Below are 22,704 nucleotides of genomic sequence, written 5' to 3'. Positions count from 1 at the left end.
TATAGCCCTGAATTTTCCAATGCCTAGCTCTTTGCAAAAGAGAGATATCGGCAAGGAAAAGCTGTATTGTACCTTTGCATTTTTCTCCCAAACGAAAGACACTAGAATGAAAATTTTAAAGCCTCCTGTTAGTGCTTCATCTACACGTTATAGCCCTGAATTTTCCAATGCCTATCTCTTTGCAAAAGAGAGATATCGGCAAGGAAATGCTGTATTGTACCTTTGCATTTTTCTCCCAAACGAAAGACACTAGAATGAAAATTTTAAAGCCTCCTGTTAGTGCTTCATCTACACGTTATAGCCCTGCATTTTCCAATGCCTATCTCTTTGCAAAAGAGAGATATCGGCAAGGAAAAGCTGCATTGTACTTTTGCATTTTTCTCCCAAACGAAAGACACTAGAATGAAAATTTTAAAGCCTCCTGTTAGTGCTTCATCTACACGTTATTGCCCTGAATTTTCCAATGCCTAGCTCTTTGCAAAAGAGAGATATTGGCAAGGAAAAGCTGTATTGTACCTTTGCATTTTTCTCCCAAACGAAAGACACTAGAATGAAAATTTTAAAGCCTCCTGTTAGTGCTTCATCTACACGTTATAGCCCTGAATTTTCCAATGCCTATCTCTTTGCAAAAGAGAGATATCGGCAAGGAAAAACTGTATTGTACCTTTGCATTTTTCTCCCAAACGAAAGACACTAGAATGAAAATTTTAAAGCCTCCTGTTAGTGCTTCATCTACACGTTATAGCCCTGGATTTTCCAATGCCTATCTCTTTGCAAAAGAGAGATATCGGCAAGGAAAAGCTGTATTGTACCTTTGCATTTTTCTCCCAAACGAAGGACACTAGAATGAAAATTTTAAAGCCTCCTATTAGTGCTTCATCTACACGTTATAGCCCTGAATTTTCCAATGCCTATCTCTTTGCAAAAGAGAGATATCGGCAAGGAAAAGCTGTATTGTACCTTTGCATTTTTCTCCCAAACGAAGTACACTAGAATGAAAATGTTAAAGCCTCCTGTTAGTGCTTCATCTACACGTTATAGCCCTGAATTTTCCAATGCCTATCTCTTTGCAAAAGAGAGATATCGGCAAGGAAAAGCTGTATTGTACCTTTGCATTTTTCTCCCAAACGAAAGACACTAGAATGAAAATTTTAAAGCCTCCTGTTAGTGCTTCATCTACACGTTATAGCCCTGAATTTTCCAATGCCTATCTCTTTGCAAAAGAGAGATATCGGCAAGGAAATGCTGTATTGTACCTTTGCATTTTTCTCCCAAACGAAAGACACTAGAATGAAAATTTTAAAGCCTCCTGTTAGTGCTTCATCTACACGTTATAGCCCTGCATTTTCCAATGCCTATCTCTTTGCAAAAGAGAGATATCGGCAAGGAAAAGCTGCATTGTACTTTTGCATTTTTCTCCCAAACGAAAGACACTAGAATGAAAATTTTAAAGCCTCCTGTTAGTGCTTCATCTACACGTTATAGCCCTGAATTTTCCAATGCCTAGCTCTTTGCAAAAGAGAGATATTGGCAAGGAAAATCTGTATTGTACCTTTGCATTTTTCTCCCAAACGAAAGACACTAGAATGAAAATGTTAAAGCCTACTGTTAGTGCTTCATCTACACGTTATAGCCCTGAATTTTCCAATGCCTAGCTCTTTGCAAAAGAGAGATATCGGCAAGGAAAAGCTGTATTGTACCTTTGCATTTTTCTCCCAAACGAAAGACACTAGAATGAAAATTTTAAAGCCTCCTGTTAGTGCTTCATCTACACGTTATAGCCCTGAATTTTCCAATGCCTATCTCTTTGCAAAAGAGAGATATCGGCAAGGAAAAGCTGTATTGTACCTTTGCTTTTTTCTCCCAAACGAAAGACACTAGAATGAAAATTTTAAAGCCTCCTATTAGTGCTTCATCTACACGTTATAGCCCTGAATTTTCCAATGCCTATCTCTTTGCAAAAGAGAGATATCGGCAAGGAAAAGCTGCATTGTACTTTTGCATTTTTCTCCCAAACGAAAGACACTAGAATGAAAATTTTAAAGCCTCCTGTTAGTGCTTCATCTACACGTTATAGCCCTGAATTTTCCAATGCCTAGCTCTTTGCAAAAGAGAGATATCGGCAAGGAAAAGCTGTATTGTACCTTTGCATTTTTCTCCCAAACGAAAGACACTAGAATGAAAATTTTAAAGCCTCCTGTTAGTGCTTCATCTACACGTTATAGCCCTGAATTTTCCAATGCCTATCTCTTTGCAAAAGAGAGATATCGGCAAGGAAAAGCTGTATTGTACCTTTGCATTTTTCTCCCAAACGAAGGACACTAGAATGAAAATTTTAAAGCCTCCTATTAGTGCTTCATCTACACGTTATAGCCCTGAATTTTCCAATGCCTATCTCTTTGCAAAAGAGAGATATCGGCAAGGAAAAGCTGTATTGTACCTTTGCATTTTTCTCCCAAACGAAGTACACTAGAATGAAAATTTTAAAGCCTCCTGTTAGTGCTTCATCTACACGTTATAGCCCTGAATTTTCCAATGCCTATCTCTTTGCAAAAGAGAGATATCGGCAAGGAAATGCTGTATTGTACCTTTGCATTTTTCTCCCAAACGAAAGACACTAGAATGAAAATTTTAAAGCCTCCTGTTAGTGCTTCATCTACACGTTATAGCCCTGAATTTTCCAATGCCTATTTCTTTGCAAAAGAGAGATATCGGCAAGGAAAAGCTGTATTGTACCTTTGCATTTTTCTCCCAAACGAAAGACACTAGAATGAAAATTTTAAAGCCTACTGTTAGTGCTTCATCTACACGTTATAGCCCTGAATTTTCCAATGCCTAGCTCTTTGCAAAAGAGAGATATCGGCAAGGAAAAGCTGTATTGTACCTTTGCATTTTTCTCCCAAACGAAGGACACTAGAATGAAAATTTTAAAGCCTCCTATTAGTGCTTCATCTACACGTTATAGCCCTGAATTTTCCAATGCCTATCTCTTTGCAAAAGAGAGATATCGGCAAGGAAAAGCTGTATTGTACCTTTGCATTTTTCTCCCAAACGAAGTACACTAGAATGAAAATTTTAAAGCCTCCTGTTAGTGCTTCATCTACACGTTATAGCCCTGAATTTTCCAATGCCTATCTCTTTGCAAAAGAGAGATATCGGCAAGGAAATGCTGTATTGTACCTTTGCATTTTTCTCCCAAACGAAAGACACTAGAATGAAAATTTTAAAGCCTCCTGTTAGTGCTTCATCTACACGTTATAGCCCTGCATTTTCCAATGCCTATCTCTTTGCAAAAGAGAGATATCGGCAAGGAAAAGCTGCATTGTACTTTTGCATTTTTCTCCCAAACGAAAGACACTAGAATGAAAATTTTAAAGCCTCCTGTTAGTGCTTCATCTACACGTTATAGCCCTGAATTTTCCAATGCCTAGTTCTTTGCAAAAGAGAGATATTGGCAAGGAAAAGCTGTATTGTACCTTTGCATTTTTCTCCCAAACGAAAGACACTAGAATGAAAATTTTAAAGCCTCCTGTTAGTGCTTCATCTACACGATATAGCCCTGAATTTTCCAATGCCTATCTCTTTGCAAAAGAGAGATATCGGCAAGGAAAAGCTGTATTGTACCTTTGCATTTTTCTCCCAAACGAAGGACACTAGAATGAAAATTTTAAAGCCTCCTGTTAGTGCTTCATCTACACGTAATAGCCCTGAATTTTCCAATGCCTATCTCTTTGCAAAAGAGAGATATCGGCAAGGAAATGCTGTATTGTACCTTTGCATTTTTCTCCCAAACGAAAGACACTAGAATGAAAATTTTAAAGCCTCCTGTTAGTGCTTCATCTACACGTTATAGCCCTGCATTTTCCAATGCCTATCTCTTTGCAAAAGAGAGATATCGGCAAGGAAAAGTTGCATTGTACTTTTGCATTTTTCTCCCAAACGAAAGACACTAGAATGAAAATTGTAAAGCCTCCTGTTAGTGCTTCATCTACACGTTATAGCCCTGCATTTTCCAATGCCTATCTCTTTGCAAAAGAGAGATATCGGCAAGGAAAAGCTGTATTGTACCTTTGCATTTTTCTCCCAAACGAAAGACACTAGAATGAAAATGTTAAAGCCTACTGTTAGTGCTTCATCTACACGTTATAGCCCTGAATTTTCCAATGCCTATCTCTTTGCAAAAGAGAGATATCGGCAAGGAAAAGCTGTATTGTACCTTTGCATTTTTCTCCCAAACGAAAGACACTAGAATGAAAATTTTAAAGCCTCCTGTTAGTGCTTCATCTACACGTTATAGCCCTGAATTTTCCAATGCCTAGCTCTTTGCAAAAGAGAGATATCGGCAAGGAAAAGCTGTATTGTACCTTTGCATTTTTCTCCCAAACGAAAGACACTAGAATGAAAATTTTAAAGCCTCCTGTTAGTGCTTCATCTACACGTTATAGCCCTGAATTTTCCAATGCCTATCTCTTTGCAAAAGAGAGATATCGGCAAGGAAAAGCTGTATTGTACCTTTGCATTTTTCTCCCAAACGATGGACACTAGAATGAAAATTTTAAAGCCTCCTATTAGTGCTTCATCTACACGTTATAGCCCTGAATTTTCCAATGCCTATCTCTTTGCAAAAGAGAGATATCGGCAAGGAAAAGCTGTATTGTACCTTTGCATTTTTCTCCCAAACGAAGTACACTAGAATGAAAATTTTAAAGCCTCCTGTTAGTGCTTCATCTACACGTTATAGCCCTGAATTTTCCAATGCCTATCTCTTTGCAAAAGAGAGATATCGGCAAGGAAATGCTGTATTGTACCTTTGCATTTTTCTCCCAAACGAAAGACACTAGAATGAAAATTTTAAAGCCTCCTGTTAGTGCTTCATCTACACGTTATAGCCCTGCATTTTCCAATGCCTATCTCTTTGCAAAAGAGAGATATCGGCAAGGAAAAGCTGCATTGTACTTTTGCATTTTTCTCCCAAACGAAAGACACTAGAATGAAAATTTTAAAGCCTCCTGTTAGTGCTTCATCTACACGTTATAGCCCTGAATTTTCCAATGCCTAGCTCTTTGCAAAAGAGAGATATTGGCAAGGAAAAGCTGTATTGTACCTTTGCATTTTTCTCCCAAACGAAAGACACTAGAATGAAAATTTTAAAGCCTCCTGTTAGTGCTTCATCTACACGATATAGCCCTGAATTTTCCAATGCCTATCTCTTTGCAAAAGAGAGATATCGGCAAGGAAAAGCTGTATTGTACCTTTGCATTTTTCTCCCAAACGAAAGACACTAGAATGAAAATTTTAAAGCCTCCTGTTAGTGCTTCATCTACACGTTATAGCCCTGAATTTTCCAATGCCTATCTCTTTGCAAAAGAGAGATATCGGCAAGGAAAAGCTGTATTGTACCTTTGCATTTTTCTCCCAAACGAAGGACACTAGAATGAAAATTTTAAAGCCTCCTATTAGTGCTTCATCTACACGTTATAGCCCTGAATTTTCCAATGCCTATCTCTTTGCAAAAGAGAGATATCGGCAAGGAAAAGCTGTATTGTACCTTTGCATTTTTCTCCCAAACGAAGTACACTAGAATGAAAATTTTAAAGTCTCCTGTTAGTGCTTCATCTACACGTTATAGCCCTGAATTTTCCAATGCCTATCTCTTTGCAAAAGAGAGATATCGGCAAGGAAATGCTGTATTGTACCTTTGCATTTTTCTCCCAAACGAAAGACACTAGAATGAAAATTTTAAAGCCTCCTGTTAGTGCTTCATCTACACGTTATAGCCCTGCATTTTCCAATGCCTATCTCTTTGCAAAAGAGAGATATCGGCAAGGAAAAGCTGCATTGTACTTTTGCATTTTTCTCCCAAACGAAAGACACTAGAATGAAAATTTTAAAGCCTCCTGTTAGTGCTTCATCTACACGTTATAGCCCTGAATTTTCCAATGCCTAGTTCTTTGCAAAAGAGAGATATTGGCAAGGAAAAGCTGTATTGTACCTTTGCATTTTTCTCCCAAACGAAAGACACTAGAATGAAAATTTTAAAGCCTCCTGTTAGTGCTTCATCTACACGATATAGCCCTGAATTTTCCAATGCCTATCTCTTTGCAAAAGAGAGATATCGGCAAGGAAAAGCTGTATTGTACCTTTGCATTTTTCTCCCAAACGAAGGACACTAGAATGAAAATTTTAAAGCCTCCTGTTAGTGCTTCATCTACACGTTATAGCCCTGAATTTTCCAATGCCTATTTCTTTGCAAAAGATAGATATCGGCAAGGAAAAGCTGTATTGTACCTTTGCATTTTTCTCCCAAACGAAAGACACTAGAATGAAAATTTTAAAGCCTACTGTTAGTGCTTCATCTACACGTTATAGCCCTGAATTTTCCAATGCCTAGCTCTTTGCAAAAGAGAGATATCGGCAAGGAAAAGCTGTATTGTACCTTTGCATTTTTCTCCCAAACGAAAGACACTAGAATGAAAATTTTAAAGCCTCCTGTTAGTGCTTCATCTACACGTTATAGCCCTGAATTTTCCAATGCCTATCTCTTTGCAAAAGAGAGATATCGGCAAGGAAAAGCTGTATTGTACCTTTGTTTTTTTCTCCCAAACGAAAGACACTAGAATGAAAATTTTAAAGCCTCCTATTAGTGCTTCATCTACACGTTATAGCCCTGAATTTTCCAATGCCTATCTCTTTGCAAAAGAGAGATATCGGCAAGGAAAAGCTGCATTGTACTTTTGCATTTTTCTCCCAAACGAAAGACACTAGAATGAAAATTTTAAAGCCTCCTGTTAGTGCTTCATCTACACGTTATAGCCCTGAATTTTCCAATGCCTAGCTCTTTGCAAAAGAGAGATATTGGCAAGGAAAAGCTGTATTGTACCTTTGCATTTTTCTCCCAAACGAAAGACACTAGAATGAAAATTTAAAAGCCTCCTGTTAGTGCTTCATGTACGCGGTATAGCCCTGAATTTTCCAATGCCTAGCTCTTTGCAAAAGAGAGATATCGGCAAGGAAAAGCTGTATTGTACCTTTGCATTTTTCTCCCAAACGAAAGACACTAGAATGAAAATTTTAAAGCCTCCTGTTAGTGCTTCATCTACACGTTATAGCCCTGAATTTTCCAATGCCTATCTCTTTGCAAAAGAGAGATATCGGCAAGGAAATGCTGTATTGTACCTTTGCATTTTTCTCCCAAACGAAAGACACTAGAATGAAAATTTTAAAGCCTCCTGTTAGTGCTTCATCTACACGTTATAGCCCTGCATTTTCCAATGCCTATCTCTTTGCAAAAGAGAGATATCGGCAAGGAAAAGCTGCATTGTACTTTTGCATTTTTCTCCCAAACGAAAGACACTAGAATGAAAATTTTAAAGCCTCCTGTTAGTGCTTCATCTACACGTTATTGCCCTGAATTTTCCAATGCCTAGCTCTTTGCAAAAGAGAGATATTGGCAAGGAAAAGCTGTATTGTACCTTTGCATTTTTCTCCCAAACGAAAGACACTAGAATGAAAATTTTAAAGCCTCCTGTTAGTGCTTCATCTACACGTTATAGCCCTGAATTTTCCAATGCCTATCTCTTTGCAAAAGAGAGATATCGGCAAGGAAAAACTGTATTGTACCTTTGCATTTTTCTCCCAAACGAAAGACACTAGAATGAAAATTTTAAAGCCTCCTGTTAGTGCTTCATCTACACGTTATAGCCCTGGATTTTCCAATGCCTATCTCTTTGCAAAAGAGAGATATCGGCAAGGAAAAGCTGTATTGTACCTTTGCATTTTTCTCCCAAACGAAGGACACTAGAATGAAAATTTTAAAGCCTCCTATTAGTGCTTCATCTACACGTTATAGCCCTGAATTTTCCAATGCCTATCTCTTTGCAAAAGAGAGATATCGGCAAGGAAAAGCTGTATTGTACCTTTGCATTTTTCTCCCAAACGAAGTACACTAGAATGAAAATGTTAAAGCCTCCTGTTAGTGCTTCATCTACACGTTATAGCCCTGAATTTTCCAATGCCTATCTCTTTGCAAAAGAGAGATATCGGCAAGGAAAAGCTGTATTGTACCTTTGCATTTTTCTCCCAAACGAAAGACACTAGAATGAAAATTTTAAAGCCTCCTGTTAGTGCTTCATCTACACGTTATAGCCCTGAATTTTCCAATGCCTATCTCTTTGCAAAAGAGAGATATCGGCAAGGAAATGCTGTATTGTACCTTTGCATTTTTCTCCCAAACGAAAGACACTAGAATGAAAATTTTAAAGCCTCCTGTTAGTGCTTCATCTACACGTTATAGCCCTGCATTTTCCAATGCCTATCTCTTTGCAAAAGAGAGATATCGGCAAGGAAAAGCTGCATTGTACTTTTGCATTTTTCTCCCAAACGAAAGACACTAGAATGAAAATTTTAAAGCCTCCTGTTAGTGCTTCATCTACACGTTATAGCCCTGAATTTTCCAATGCCTAGCTCTTTGCAAAAGAGAGATATTGGCAAGGAAAATCTGTATTGTACCTTTGCATTTTTCTCCCAAACGAAAGACACTAGAATGAAAATGTTAAAGCCTACTGTTAGTGCTTCATCTACACGTTATAGCCCTGAATTTTCCAATGCCTAGCTCTTTGCAAAAGAGAGATATCGGCAAGGAAAAGCTGTATTGTACCTTTGCATTTTTCTCCCAAACGAAAGACACTAGAATGAAAATTTTAAAGCCTCCTGTTAGTGCTTCATCTACACGTTATAGCCCTGAATTTTCCAATGCCTATCTCTTTGCAAAAGAGAGATATCGGCAAGGAAAAGCTGTATTGTACCTTTGCTTTTTTCTCCCAAACGAAAGACACTAGAATGAAAATTTTAAAGCCTCCTATTAGTGCTTCATCTACACGTTATAGCCCTGAATTTTCCAATGCCTATCTCTTTGCAAAAGAGAGATATCGGCAAGGAAAAGCTGCATTGTACTTTTGCATTTTTCTCCCAAACGAAAGACACTAGAATGAAAATTTTAAAGCCTCCTGTTAGTGCTTCATCTACACGTTATAGCCCTGAATTTTCCAATGCCTAGCTCTTTGCAAAAGAGAGATATCGGCAAGGAAAAGCTGTATTGTACCTTTGCATTTTTCTCCCAAACGAAAGACACTAGAATGAAAATTTTAAAGCCTCCTGTTAGTGCTTCATCTACACGTTATAGCCCTGAATTTTCCAATGCCTATCTCTTTGCAAAAGAGAGATATCGGCAAGGAAAAGCTGTATTGTACCTTTGCATTTTTCTCCCAAACGAAGGACACTAGAATGAAAATTTTAAAGCCTCCTATTAGTGCTTCATCTACACGTTATAGCCCTGAATTTTCCAATGCCTATCTCTTTGCAAAAGAGAGATATCGGCAAGGAAAAGCTGTATTGTACCTTTGCATTTTTCTCCCAAACGAAGTACACTAGAATGAAAATTTTAAAGCCTCCTGTTAGTGCTTCATCTACACGTTATAGCCCTGAATTTTCCAATGCCTATCTCTTTGCAAAAGAGAGATATCGGCAAGGAAATGCTGTATTGTACCTTTGCATTTTTCTCCCAAACGAAAGACACTAGAATGAAAATTTTAAAGCCTCCTGTTAGTGCTTCATCTACACGTTATAGCCCTGCATTTTCCAATGCCTATCTCTTTGCAAAAGAGAGATATCGGCAAGGAAAAGCTGCATTGTACTTTTGCATTTTTCTCCCAAACGAAAGACACTAGAATGAAAATTTTAAAGCCTCCTGTTAGTGCTTCATCTACACGTTATAGCCCTGAATTTTCCAATGCCTATTTCTTTGCAAAAGAGAGATATCGGCAAGGAAAAGCTGTATTGTACCTTTGCATTTTTCTCCCAAACGAAAGACACTAGAATGAAAATTTTAAAGCCTACTGTTAGTGCTTCATCTACACGTTATAGCCCTGAATTTTCCAATGCCTAGCTCTTTGCAAAAGAGAGATATCGGCAAGGAAAAGCTGTATTGTACCTTTGCATTTTTCTCCCAAACGAAAGACACTAGAATGAAAATTTTAAAGCCTCCTGTTAGTGCTTCATCTACACGTTATAGCCCTGAATTTTCCAATGCCTATCTCTTTGCAAAAGAGAGATATCGGCAAGGAAAAGCTGTGATTGTACCTTTGTTTTTTTCTCCCAAACGAAAGACACTAGAATGAAAATTTTAAAGCCTCCTATTAGTGCTTCATCTACACGTTATAGCCCTGAATTTTCCAATGCCTATCTCTTTGCAAAAGAGAGATATCGGCAAGGAAAAGCTGCATTGTACTTTTGCATTTTTCTCCCAAACGAAAGACACTAGAATGAAATTTTTAAAGCCTCCTGTTAGTGCTTCATCTACACGTTATAGCCCTGAATTTTCCAATGCCTATCTCTTTGCAAAAGAGAGATATCGGCAAGGAAATGCTGTATTGTACCTTTGCATTTTTCTCCCAAACGAAAGACACTAGAATGAAAATTTTAAAGCCTCCTGTTAGTGCTTCATCTACACGTTATAGCCCTGCATTTTCCAATGCCTATCTCTTTGCAAAAGAGAGATATCGGCAAGGAAAAGCTGCATTGTACTTTTGCATTTTTCTCCCAAACGAAAGACACTAGAATGAAAATTTTAAAGCCTCCTGTTAGTGCTTCATCTACACGTTATAGCCCTGAATTTTCCAATGCCTATCTCTTTGCAAAAGAGAGATATCGGCAAGGAAAAGCTGTATTGTACCTTTGCTTTTTTCTCCCAAACGAAAGACACTAGAATGAAAATTTTAAAGCCTCCTATTAGTGCTTCATCTACACGTTATAGCCCTGAATTTTCCAATGCCTATCTCTTTGCAAAAGAGAGATATCGGCAAGGAAAAGCTGTATTGTACTTTTGCATTTTTCTCCCAAACGAAAGACACTAGAATGAAAATTTTAAAGCCTCCTGTTAGTGCTTCATCTACACGTTATAGCCCTGAATTTTCCAATGCCTAGCTCTTTGCAAAAGAGAGATATTGGCAAGGAAAAGCTGTATTGTACCTTTGCATTTTTCTCCCAAACGAAAGACACTAGAATGAAAATTTAAAAGCCTCCTGTTAGTGCTTCATCTACACGGTATAGCCCTGAATTTTCCAATGCCTAGCTCTTTGCAAAAGAGAGATATCGGCAAGGAAAAGCTGTATTGTACCTTTGCATTTTTCTCCCAAACGAAAGACACTAGAATGAAAATTTTAAAGCCTCCTGTTAGTGCTTCATCTACACGTTATAGCCCTGAATTTTCCAATGCCTATCTCTTTGCAAAAGAGAGATATCGGCAAGGAAATGCTGTATTGTACCTTTGCATTTTTCTCCCAAACGAAAGACACTAGAATGAACATTTTAAAGCCTCCTGTTAGTGCTTCATCTACACGTTATAGCCCTGCATTTTCCAATGCCTATCTCTTTGCAAAAGAGAGATATCGGCAAGGAAAAGCTGCATTGTACTTTTGCATTTTTCTCCCAAACGAAAGACACTAGAATGAAAATTTTAAAGCCTCCTGTTAGTGCTTCATCTACACGTTATTGCCCTGAATTTTCCAATGCCTAGCTCTTTGCAAAAGAGAGATATTGGCAAGGAAAAGCTGTATTGTACCTTTGCATTTTTCTCCCAAACGAAAGACACTAGAATGAAAATTTTAAAGCCTCCTGTTAGTGCTTCATCTACACGTTATAGCCCTGAATTTTCCAATGCCTATCTCTTTGCAAAAGAGAGATATCGGCAAGGAAAAACTGTATTGTACCTTTGCATTTTTCTCCCAAACGAAAGACACTAAAATGAAAATTTTAAAGCCTCCTGTTAGTGCTTCATCTACACGTTATAGCCCTGAATTTTCCAATGCCTATCTCTTTGCAAAAGAGAGATATCGGCAAGGAAAAGCTGTATTGTACCTTTGCATTTTTCTCCCAAACGAAGGACACTAGAATGAAAATTTAAAAGCCTCCTGTTAGTGCTTCATCTACACGGTATAGCCCTGAATTTTCCAATGCCTATCTCTTTGCAAAAGAGAGATATCGGCAAGGAAAAGCTGTATTGTACCTTTGCATTTTTCTCCCAAACGAAAGACACTAGAATGAAAATTTTAAAGCCTCCTGTTAGTGCTTCATCTACACGTTATAGCCCTGAATTTTCCAATGCCTAGCTCTTTGCAAAAGAGAGATATTGTGCTTCCTAGCTGTTTTTTATAAAATCACTTAATTAAATCTAACTCTGATTACGTCAGAGAAGGCCAGGTACCCTACACCATAAGAGGGGGTTTGAAATTTTGACTTGTCTACTTAAAGATCACCAAAATCTGATGACAAGGTCAATTACATCCCTGGGTGGGATTGAACCTCCAACCTTTTGGTTAATAGCCCATGTAAGTGCAAGAAATCCTGAAGCACTCACTCATCATGGGAAAGTACCAATGTGTATCTTGATTATTGACTTTTTAAAGTTTTTCTAGGAAACGTTCTAGATGAATGATTATTAGCCTTTGTCAGTATTGACTTTTGCAAGGTGTCTCTGTGGCGCAATCAGTTAGTGTGTAAGGCTATTAACCAAAAGGTTGGTGGTTCAATCCCACCCAGGGACTTAATTGACCTTGTTATCAGATTTTGGTGATCTTTAAGTAGACAAGTCAAAATTTCAAACCCACTGTTATGGTGTAGGGTACCTGGCCTTCTCTGATGTTTAGATTTGATTCAGTGATTTTATAAAAACAGCTAGGAAGCACAATTTAGCAGTGGGTTGCAGAGAAAAAGAAATATGCTGGCAGAAAAATCCAATTGAGTGATTAAACAGCTCTTCATTTTCTGGCTTTATTTTTATACTAACAAATTTGTTCTCTGAAAAGTGTCCACAAAGCCAAGTCTCTGATTAACACCTTTGTAGGGATGGTTTTTCACCTATTACTAAATTAAACTTGCTTCATTGGAAAGGCAGCAAGATGCATCCTCATTTCAATGTCTACTGAAATAATACAGGTTGACACCAGGAAACATTAACGCCACTGCATCCTTGCTGCTTTCGCATGTGGAAGTCTGTTTAATGTGAAAACAAGGTGATATCTAATTAGCACACAGGTAAGGAATTAAGAAAATCTTTATTTAAGGGTGAAGATGTTTCTCACAAAATCGTTGCCCCAATGCATCATTGAAATTCAAGCTGGAAAGATGATTTTAATATATCACTTGTACATTTTGCATTGCTCTTCTGGTGACAATGTAGTTTGTTTTGTCAATTACCATTTTAATAATCGGGTAAAGAAAATTAATTGGATTTTTGAAAGAAAACAATACTGTCAATATACTATTAAAACAAATTAAAATGGTAAAAGTTATTGTACTTTAAGTAAAAATAAAAGAGCAAAAATATCAATCCCAGTTTTTGATTACTTTAATTAACAAAAAAAAATGCACATAGCAGAGGATAGTTTCGACCAATCAACCTCTGGGTTATGGGCCCAGCATGCTTCCATTGCACTACTCTGCTGCTCATGGAAGTGTAAGAGATCCTGAAGACTAAATTGATTAAAGGCCTAAAAGTACTGGACTATAAGGAAAGACTTACTAGGCTGAATATTTATACACTAGAAAAGAGGTGCCTAAGAGGAGATATTATTAATATCTTCAAATATGTAAAGATACATAACAAAGAGTTATCAGAGGAATTATTTATTAAACGAACACGTGGTCACTCGCTGCGACTGGAGGAAAGTTCAGAACGCAATGGAGGAAAGGTTTCTTCACTGTTAGGGCAATCAGGATGTGGAATTCCCTGCCAGGGAAGGTGGTAATGGCGGACTCTGTAATTGGATTTAAAAAAGGAATGGATACATTTCTGAATGAAAAAGCTATCCAAGGTTATAATACTTAAAATATCAACATGGTTAATCCGGGGGTAACATGAGTTATAGTAGCTAACTAGTCATAAAACATTATTCAGCAAGTATGTAGAATCATCACAACTTAAAACAGGTTGAACACGATGGGCAATTTGCCTCTATTCAACCTCAAAAACTATGTTACTATATTACTATGTTATTGTAGTATACAGAACACCACAATGCAATGAGCAGTGATAGTGAGCACTGATGAGGATACTAGAACTGACACTGAGCAGCAAGATGCAGCACTGGACTATTAGTAATGTACTGTAGTATGCTGAGCACCACAATGCAGCACAAGACAATGAGCAGTGATACTGAGCACTGATGAGGATACTACTGAGAACTGACACTGAGCAGGAGAGACACACTACTAGTATTACTGAGCAGCAATAAGTAACCACTGATACTGAGCACTGATATTGAGATTTCCACTGAGAGAACATAGCCACGTCCTCTCCGCTCTCTCTTCAATGCACGAGTAAAAATGGCAGCAACGCGCAGCTCTTTATATGGAATCCGAATCTCGCGAGAATCCGACAGCGGGATGATGACATTTTCCCTTGTTCAGGTTTTCCGAGTCAGGCGGGAACAACCGAGCCTGCCTCGGACCAGTGTAAACAATGTGGAGTTCGTGGGGAATTCGGTTCTCGGAGAACCGAACCCGCTCCTCTCTACCTTATACCCATCAATTTTTTTATTTTCAATCTAAGCCCCTGCAGTTTTCTGTAAGCATCTGCTTCGCTATGATGATCAACAAGTCACAAGGGCAAACACTCAGGGTTTGAGGCGTAGATCTTAGGACCAGCTGCTACAAGCATGGCAGAGGTGTCACTATCACTGGTGACACCCAGAGAGGTGGCGAGGGAGATTGTAATGCAGTGCGCGCAGATAAGCAGCGCAATGGTAAAAAGGAGGCATGGTTTCATAGGTAGGGGCGTGGCCTGGTGGCCTGAATCTACATTTTGTTGCTCCGGGTGTCCCGGGGGTTGGGGGCTGCACCCGGGGACTAGTGTGTGAGCGGTGCTGGCTCCTGCACAGTGACAGGGCATGGCCACCCAGCATGACGCCTCCCTTCTTGACCATGCTGTAATTGCAGTCGCACTGCAGTTCAGCGTGATCATAAAAAATGGTGTAGGCTCCTGCTGGTGCAGACTGTATGTGCGCGCAGGAAGCCGCCACCATTTTTGTGATCACAGCGGCTGAATGTGATGTCATACAGCCGCTGTGACCACGCCCCCTGTGTCTCCTCCGTTGCAGACCCCATTTTGAAGCCTTGCCCCCGCACCGCTCCATCCCTGACTTGGAAATGGAGTGTTGCTGACCCACCTCTCCCCCCCTTCCCCGCCCCGATTGACAGGCAGAGGCGATCACATTCTCTGCGGGGTGCCGCAGAAAATGCAGGCACATGCGTATGCTCTTAGCAATTTTTGCAGTTGGATCGCTTATTGCGATTGCAATCCAACCTGAATCAGGCCCTATTACCTATCACAATGCGCTGCGGGCAGTACAAAATTGGGTTAATATAGGAGAAAAACCCCCAGACCTGTGCTCCTTAACTGTACCTGGTGGCTAGTGGAGCGGCTGCCCAGTAATCAGTGTCCACCGCAGTGCGCACACGGCCCACCCCCTACGGCCTCGCTCCCCTTCATCAGCGGCCTCGTGATCCGGAAGGGTGGTGTGTGTGTGACTGACCTTAGGATGAAACCGGAGCCTCCGCTGCAGTGACCCAGCAACCAGGGCACGGGAGTATACAGCGCCGCTGGGAGTGATGAAGCTGCAGTAAAGATGTCTATTAGACCTAGCCTGCTGCAGCCCTTGTAGATTCTCATAAAACAAGTTCTTATTTTCTTGTCAAAATTAATAGCTAAGAATAGGCTGCCTGAGGCAGGCCCCTGTTAATTGGCCTGCTACTGAAGGCACCAACTACAAACTGAGCTCCCTGTTCATGGAAGCGGGGTTATAGAGGAGAATGCACTGAGCTTCTTGGGAACAGTCAAAAGCTTTGAGCCGGTTGGTGCCTCAGATCAAGATCCTACTCTACACCCCAATGTGAATCCTTGTGGAGTCCAGTGTACCCCACAGAAGAAATTAATGTGTCACACCCATTGGCAGCAACCTTAGAATAGCTGCTGACGGGCACAATTGAGAAAGGAAGGGGGGGGGGGGACATTTGAATCCAGCACATAGATGCAATTCAAATATGTAATTTGTACCTTCCTATTTTAAAATATAATGGATGAACCTCACCCTGTGAGAACAATCTTCATGATCAAGAGATCTAATATGTAAAATAAGTATGAGTTGGGATAGGGCTGGGGAGGGTGGCAGCTCGGGCAGCCCCTCCCCCGTCAAGTTAAGGAGATTCAACTGAGGAAGCACAAGGGAACTCTCGTCTGGGGACAACAACTGCAGGGAGACCACATCTTTTCAGATGAACATGGGAGGGCGGAAGGCTGCCTAATACTGAAGCACCATCAAATATCAAACCATATCCAACAACTAGTACAAGCATTCCTGGGGGAAGGTCTGCAGCAGACGGATTTGCATACGGTGATGTCATCCAAGCAGTGGGCCAAAGTTGGCTGGAACCCTCATCTGCATATAAAAAGAGAAAAGGGGCATGCAGGGCATGGCGGCCTTTTGCAGTGCTTGGATGACCCCTAGTTCGCATTAAACACCCCCACCCTCCTTTGGTGTGGGGCTCATGTTGGCCATGCCCCATCCCCTGAAGCATTCATGCTGATTTCTTGCAGCAGCTGGGCACTGTAACAGCTCCAGAGCTGCTCTGTAAGGCAAGTAAAAGGGTGTGGGCCCTGCAGCACCACCTGTAGTTCGCATTGTGCGTTGGAAGGCACAAAGTAAGCAGACGGGAGGAGAAGTCAGGATAGTACACAAGGGCATCCTTTTCTCTTAGTCCGTAGAGGATGCTGGGGTCACATTAAGAACCATGGGGTATAGACGGGATCCGCAAGAGACATGGGCACTTTAAGACTTTCAAAGGGTGTGAACTGGCTCCTCCCTCTATGCCCCTCCTCCAGACTCCAGTTATAGGAACTGTGCCCAGGGAGACGGACATTTCGAGGAAAGGATTTATTGTTAAACTAAGGTGAGCATCTTACCAGCTCACACCTTAAGCATGCCGCAGAACGTGGCATTCAACAGAACACAAGCCAACGGCATGAACAATTGCAGCAAAAAGCTGACCAGAACCGTAACACAACATGTGTATAACCACAAGTAATAACTGCAGACACAGTATGGACTGGGACGGGTGCCCAGCATCCTCTACGTACTAAGAGAAAAGGATTTACCGGTAGGTATTAAAATCCTATTTTCTCATACGACCTAGAGGATGCTGGGGTCACATTAAGAACCATGGGGTTATACCAAAGCTCTTGAACGGGTGGGAGAGTGCGTACGACTCTGCAGCACCGAATGACCCAACTTGAGGTTATCATCAGCCAAGGTATCAAACTTGTAAAACTTAGCAAAAGTGTTTACTAAATAGCTGCTCGGCAAAGTTGCAATGCCGAGACTCCCCGACCAGCTGCCCAGGATGAACCCACCTTTCTAGTAGAATGGGTCTTCACCTAATTCAGTAACGGCAATCCTGCCGTGGAATGAGCATGCTGAATCTTACCACAGATCCAGCGCATAATGGTCTGCATGGAAGCAGGACACCCAATCATGTTGGGAGCATACAGGACAAACAGAGCCTCTGTTTTCCTAATCTGAACCGTTCTGGTGACATAAATTTTCAAAGTTCTGACCACAGCCAGAGACTTTGACTCAACGAAGGTGTCAGTGGCCAAAGGCACCATGTGGAAAGATGAACCACCTTCGGCAGAAATTGTTGACGTGTCCTCAATTCTGCTCTATCTTCATGAAAGATCAAATAAAGGCTCTTGTGATACTGCATGGTTTGTACTGTTTTCCATGTGCTCCCAGATCTTTCAAGCAAGTAGCATGGTCAAGAAAGTTCTGTTTGAAAAGAAACAAACATTTACTGTCATTGTTATGCAAATAAACTTACATTAAAGCTAACAAGAAAGCACACTCGTTCTGTCTTTAAACTGATAAAAGAAACCCCAATAATATGGGGCATGCAAAAATTGAGATAAAACTCAGTTTTGCTCCTCTCCACGGAAATCTTTAATAAAAGGCGAAATATTTGTTAGTTCTGAAGAGAAACCAGAGCATGACCAAGATTCCACCTGTCGCCTGAGTGCCATGCCAGCAGTTCTCATTCAGCTCAAAGTGAGCACCCAATTTGAATGAAAGAAAGCAGATTTCTCACCAGGCTTCCCCTTGCTATAAACATGGTTTGTACTCTTTTCCATGTGCTCCCAGATCTTTCAAACAATTAGTGTGGTCAAGAAAGTTCTGTTTGAAAAGAAACAAACATTTACTGTCATTTCTATGCAAATGAGCTTACATTAAAGCACACTCGTTCTATCTTTAAACCAATAAAATAAAACCCCAATAAGATGGGGCATGCAAAAATTGAGATAAAACTCAGTTTTGCTCCTCTCCACGGAAATCTTTAGTAAAAGGCGAAAGATTTGTTCGTTCTGAAGAGAAACCACAGCATGACCAAGATTCTACCTGTCGCCTGAGTGCCATGCCAGCAGTCCTCATTCAGCTCAAAGTGAGCACCCAATTTGAAAGAAAGAAAGCAGATTTCTCACCAGGCTTCCCCTTGCTATAAACATGGTTTGTACTCTTTTCCATGTGCTCCCAGATCTTTCAAGCAATTAGTATAGTCAAGAAAGTTCTGTTTGAAAAGAAACAAACATTTACTGTCATTTCTACGCAAATGAGCTTACATTAAAGCACACTCGTTCTATCTTTAAACTGATAAAAGAAACCCCAATAAGACGGGGCATGCAAAAATTGAGATAAAACTCAGTTTTGCTCCTCTCCATGGAAATCTTTAGTAAAAGGCGAAAGATTTGTTCGTTCTGAAGAGAAACCAGAGCATGACCAAGATTCCACCTGTCGCCTGAGTGCCGTGCCAGCAGTCCTCATTCAGCTCAAAGTGAGCACCCAATTTGAAAGAAAGAAAGCAGATTTCTCACCAGGCTTCCCCTTGCTATAAGCATGGTTTGTACTCTTTTCCATGTGCTCCCAGATCTTTCAAGCAATTAGTATGGTCAAGAAAGTTCTGCTTGAAAAGAAACAGACATTTATTGTCATTGTTATGCAAATAAACTTACATTAAAGCTAACAAGAAAGCACACTCGTTCTGTCTTTAATCCGATAAAAGAAACCCCAATAATATGGGGCATGCAAAAATTGAGATAAAACTCAGTTTTGCTCCTCTCCACGGAAATCTTTAGTAAAAGGCGAAAGATTTGTTCGTTCTGAAGAGAAACCAGAGCATGACCAAGATTCCACCTGTCGCCTGAGTGCCGTGCCAGCAATCCTTATTCAGATCAAAGTGAGCGCCCAATTTGAAAGAAAGCAGATTTCTCACCTGTCTTCTCCTTGCTATAAGCATGGTTTGTACTGTATTCCATGTGCTCCCAGATCTTTCAAGCAAGTAGCATGGTCAAGAAAGTTCTGTTTGAAAAGAAACAAACATTTACTGTCATTTCTATGCAAATGAGCTTACATTAAAGCACACTCATTCTATCTTTAAACCGATAAAAGAAACCCCAAAAAGATGGGGCATGCAAAAATTGAGATAAAACTCGGTTTTGCTCCTCTCCACGGAAATCTTTAGTAAAAGGCGAAAGATTTGTTCGTTCTGAAGAGAAACCAGAGCATGACCAAGATTTTTATCTGAAAATATGTGTTCTCCCTGCAGTTGTTGTCCCCAGATGAGAGTTCCCTTGTGCTGCCTCAGTTGAATCTCCTTTACTTGACAGGGGGATGCTCGAGCAGCGACCCTCCCCAGCTCTAGCCCAACTCCTACTTACCTGCCTGGTGAGATACTATGATCATGAAGGTGCTTCTCCCAGGGCAAGGCTCACCCATTGCACTCTGGGTGTGCTGCTTCTGCGATTTCCCCAAATGTGGGAAACTTGACTGCATAATTTGTGTTTCCCCTGGTCGGCTCTCGTATAATTCAGATCTCTTTGTCTCAGGTCTCTCTCCAGCCTAGTTTGCTGTCTGTTTCTACTTCTCTTTTCTTGAGCCGCTCCCTTCTATGCCCTTGCGCACTATCCTGACTTCTCCCGTCTGCTTACTTCGTGCCTTCCAACGCACAATGCAAACTACAGGTAGTGCTGCAGGACCCACACCCTTTTACTTGCCTTACAGAGCGTCTCTGGAGCAGTTACAGTGCCCAGCTGCTGCAAGAAATCAGCTTGAATGCTTCAGGGGCTGGGGAATAGCCAACATGAGCCCCACACCGAAGGAGGGTGGAGGTGTGTAATGCGAACTAGGGGTCATCCAAGCGCCGCAAAAGGCCGCCATGCCCTGCACGCCCCTTGTCTCTTTTCATATGCAGACGAGGGTTGAAGCCAACTTTGACCCACTGTTTGGATGACATCACCATATGCAAATCCATCTGCTGCAGGCCTTCCCCCAGGAATGCTTGCACTAGTTGTTGCATTTGGTTTGTTGTTTGGGGGTGCTTCAGTATTAGGCAGCCTTCTGCCCTCCCATGTTCATCTGAAAATATGTGTTCTCCCTGCAGTTGTTGTCCCCAGATGAGAGTTCCCTTGTGCTGCCTCAGTTGAATCTCCTTTACTTGACAGAGATGTGCCTGAGCAGCGGCCCTCCCCAGCCCTATCCCAAATCATACTTATTTTGCATAGGCGATACCATGGTCATGAAGATTGTTCTCCCAGGGTGAGGTTCATTCATTGCATTCTGGGTATGCTGACCCCTGTGATTTCCCCAAATGTGGGAAACTCGACTGCATTATTTGTGGTAGTGGGGGACTGTGTTTGTGCTTTCCTCTGGTCAGCTCTGGTAAAAATCAGATTTCTTTATCTCAGATCTTCCTCTAGCCTTGTTCTTCTTTCGAGAGTTCCCTTGTGCTGCCTCAGTTGGATCTCTTTCACTTGACAGGGGGGTGCCCGAGCAGCGACCCTCCCCAGCTCTAGCCCAACTCCTACTTACCTGCCAGGTGAGATACTATGATCATGAAGGTGCTTCTCCCAGGGCAAGGCTCACCCATTGCACTCTAGTTGTGCTGCCCCTGTGATTTCCCCAAATGTGGGAAACTTGACTGCATAATTTGTGTTTCCCTTGGTCGGCTCTCGTATAATTCAGATCTCTTTGTCTCAGGTCTCTCTCCAGCCTAGTTTGCTGTCTGTTTCCACTTCTCTTTTCTTGAGCCGCTCCCTTCTATGCCCTTGCGCACTATCCTGACTTCTCCCGTCTGCTTACTTCGTGCCTTCCAACGCACAATGCAAACTACAGGTAGTGCTGCAGTGCCCACACCCTTTTACTTGCCTTACAGAGCAGCTCTGGAGCAGTTACAGTGCCCAGCTGCTGCAAGAAATCAGCTTGAATGCTTCAGGGGCTGGGGCATAGCCAACATGAGCCCCACACCGAAGGAGGGTGGAGGTGTGTAATGCGAACTAGGGGTCATCCAAGCGCCGCAAAAGGCCGCCATGCCCTGCACGCCCCTTTTCTCTTTTCATATGCAGACGAGGGTTGAAGCCAACTTTGACCCACTGCTTGGATGGCATCACCATATGCAAATCCATCTGCTGCAGGCCTTCCCCCAGGAATGCTTGCACTAGTTGTTGCATTTGGTTTGTTGTTTGGGGGTGCTTCAGTATTAGGCAGCCTTCTGCCCTCCCATGTTCATCTGAAAATATGTGTTCTCCCTGCAGTTGTTGTCCCCAGATGAGAGTTCCCTTGTGCTGCCTCAGTTGAATCTCCTTTACTTGACAGAGATGTGCCTGAGCAGCGGCCCTCCCCAGCCCTATCCCAAATCATACTTATTTTGCATAGGAGAGACCATGGTCTTGAAGATTGTTCTCCCAGGGTGAGGTTCATTCATTGCATTCTGGGTATGCTGACCCATGTGATTTCCCCAAATGTGGGAAACTCAACTGCATTATTTGTGGTAGTGGGGGACTGTGTTTGTGCTTTCCTCTGGTCAGCTCTAGTAAAAGTCAGATTTCTTTGTTTCAGTTCTTCCTCTAGCCTTGTTCTTCTTTCGAGAGTTCCCTTGTGCTGCCTCAGTGTGTATGGTTATTAATCAAAAGGTTGGTGGTTCAATCCCACTAAGGGACGTAATTGACCTTGTTATCAGATTTTGGTGATATTTAAGTAGACAAGTCAAAATTTCAAACCCCCTGTTATGGTGTAGGGTACCTGGCCTTCTCTGATGTAATCAGAGTTAGATTTGATTCAGTGATTTTATAAAAACAGCTAGGAAGCACAATTTAGCAGTGGGTTGCAGAGAAAAAGAAATATGCTGGCAAAAAAATCCAATTGAGTGATTAAACAGCTCTTCATTTTCTGGCTTTATTTTTATGCTAACAAATTTGTTCTCTGAAAAGTGTCCACAAAGCCAAGTCTCTGATTAACACCTTTGTAGGGATGGTTTTTCACCTATTACTAAATTAAACTTGCTTCATTGGAAAGGCAGCAAGATGCATCCTCATTTCAATGTCTACTGAAATAATACAGGTTGACACCAGGAAACATTAACGCCACTGCATCCTTGCTGCTTTCGCATGTGGAAGTCTGTTTAATGTGAAAACAAGGTGATATCTAATTAGCACACAGGTAAGGAATTAAGAAAATCTTTATTTAAGGGTGAAGGTGTTTCTCACAAAATCGTTGCCCCAATGCATCATTGAAATTCAAGCTGGAAAGATGATTTTAATATATCACTTGT

At 41.1% G+C, this 22,704-nt stretch overlaps 9 non-coding genes across 9 annotated transcripts; 4 read left to right on the top strand and 5 right to left on the bottom strand.

The window, feature by feature from the left end:
• Positions 1-17,979: 17,979 nt before the first annotated feature.
• LOC134998712 (U5 spliceosomal RNA) lies at positions 17,980-18,095 on the bottom strand. The gene has a single exon (XR_010200883.1). It is a non-coding gene; the product is annotated as a U5 spliceosomal RNA (small nuclear RNA).
• Positions 18,096-18,370: 275 nt separating this feature from the next.
• Positions 18,371-18,486, bottom strand: LOC134998689 (U5 spliceosomal RNA). The gene has a single exon (XR_010200859.1). It is a non-coding gene; the product is annotated as a U5 spliceosomal RNA (small nuclear RNA).
• A 274-nt stretch (positions 18,487-18,760) lies between these two features.
• Positions 18,761-18,876, bottom strand: LOC134998703 (U5 spliceosomal RNA). The gene has a single exon (XR_010200874.1). It is a non-coding gene; the product is annotated as a U5 spliceosomal RNA (small nuclear RNA).
• Positions 18,877-19,162: 286 nt separating this feature from the next.
• Positions 19,163-19,278, bottom strand: LOC134998637 (U5 spliceosomal RNA). The gene has a single exon (XR_010200808.1). It is a non-coding gene; the product is annotated as a U5 spliceosomal RNA (small nuclear RNA).
• A 270-nt stretch (positions 19,279-19,548) lies between these two features.
• Positions 19,549-19,664, bottom strand: LOC134998651 (U5 spliceosomal RNA). The gene has a single exon (XR_010200821.1). It is a non-coding gene; the product is annotated as a U5 spliceosomal RNA (small nuclear RNA).
• Positions 19,665-19,808: 144 nt separating this feature from the next.
• On the top strand, positions 19,809-19,971 carry LOC134998493 (U1 spliceosomal RNA). Its single transcript, XR_010200726.1, has one exon. It is a non-coding gene; the product is annotated as a U1 spliceosomal RNA (small nuclear RNA).
• Positions 19,972-20,642: 671 nt separating this feature from the next.
• LOC134998879 (U1 spliceosomal RNA) lies at positions 20,643-20,806 on the top strand. The gene has a single exon (XR_010201043.1). It is a non-coding gene; the product is annotated as a U1 spliceosomal RNA (small nuclear RNA).
• A 152-nt stretch (positions 20,807-20,958) lies between these two features.
• LOC134998571 (U1 spliceosomal RNA) lies at positions 20,959-21,121 on the top strand. Its single transcript, XR_010200774.1, has one exon. It is a non-coding gene; the product is annotated as a U1 spliceosomal RNA (small nuclear RNA).
• A 671-nt stretch (positions 21,122-21,792) lies between these two features.
• Positions 21,793-21,956, top strand: LOC134998952 (U1 spliceosomal RNA). Its single transcript, XR_010201113.1, has one exon. It is a non-coding gene; the product is annotated as a U1 spliceosomal RNA (small nuclear RNA).
• Positions 21,957-22,704: the final 748 nt, after the last annotated feature.

Source organism: Pseudophryne corroboree, unplaced genomic scaffold (assembly GCF_028390025.1).
Source record: "Pseudophryne corroboree isolate aPseCor3 unplaced genomic scaffold, aPseCor3.hap2 scaffold_149, whole genome shotgun sequence".
Classification (NCBI taxonomy): Eukaryota; Metazoa; Chordata; class Amphibia; order Anura; family Myobatrachidae; genus Pseudophryne; species Pseudophryne corroboree.
Note: the sequence above shows the minus strand (reverse complement) of the source record. Positions and strands in the feature narration are given on the sequence as shown.